At 48.2% G+C, this 253-nt stretch overlaps 1 protein-coding gene across 1 annotated transcript in view; it reads right to left on the bottom strand.

Annotated features, from left to right (window-relative positions):
• The window catches only part of Gtf2ird2b (GTF2I repeat domain containing 2B), a 39,044-nt gene that overhangs the window by 12,580 nt on the left and 26,211 nt on the right, over window positions 1–253 (bottom strand). The window lies entirely within an intron of this gene.

The raw sequence follows: 253 nt of genomic DNA, 5'->3' as shown, positions 1-253 counted from the left end.
CTGCCTTCTATAGACCAGGCTGGCCTTGAACTCATGTAGATATGCCTCCCCATACCTCCTGAGTGTTGGGATTAAAAGCACTGGCCTGGCTGCGATGATTTAGTTGTTAAGAACATTTTTGGGGGTGCTGGAGAGATAGCTCAGTGGTTAAGAGCACTGGCTGCTCTTCCAGAGGTCCTGAGTTCAATTCCCACATAAAGGGATCTGATGCCTTCTTCTGGCATGGAGGTGTACATACAGATAGAGCACTCAT

This window comes from Mastomys coucha, unplaced genomic scaffold (assembly GCF_008632895.1).
Source record: "Mastomys coucha isolate ucsf_1 unplaced genomic scaffold, UCSF_Mcou_1 pScaffold22, whole genome shotgun sequence".
Classification (NCBI taxonomy): domain Eukaryota; kingdom Metazoa; phylum Chordata; class Mammalia; order Rodentia; family Muridae; genus Mastomys; species Mastomys coucha.
This window is presented reverse-complemented; position numbering and strand designations above follow the sequence as displayed.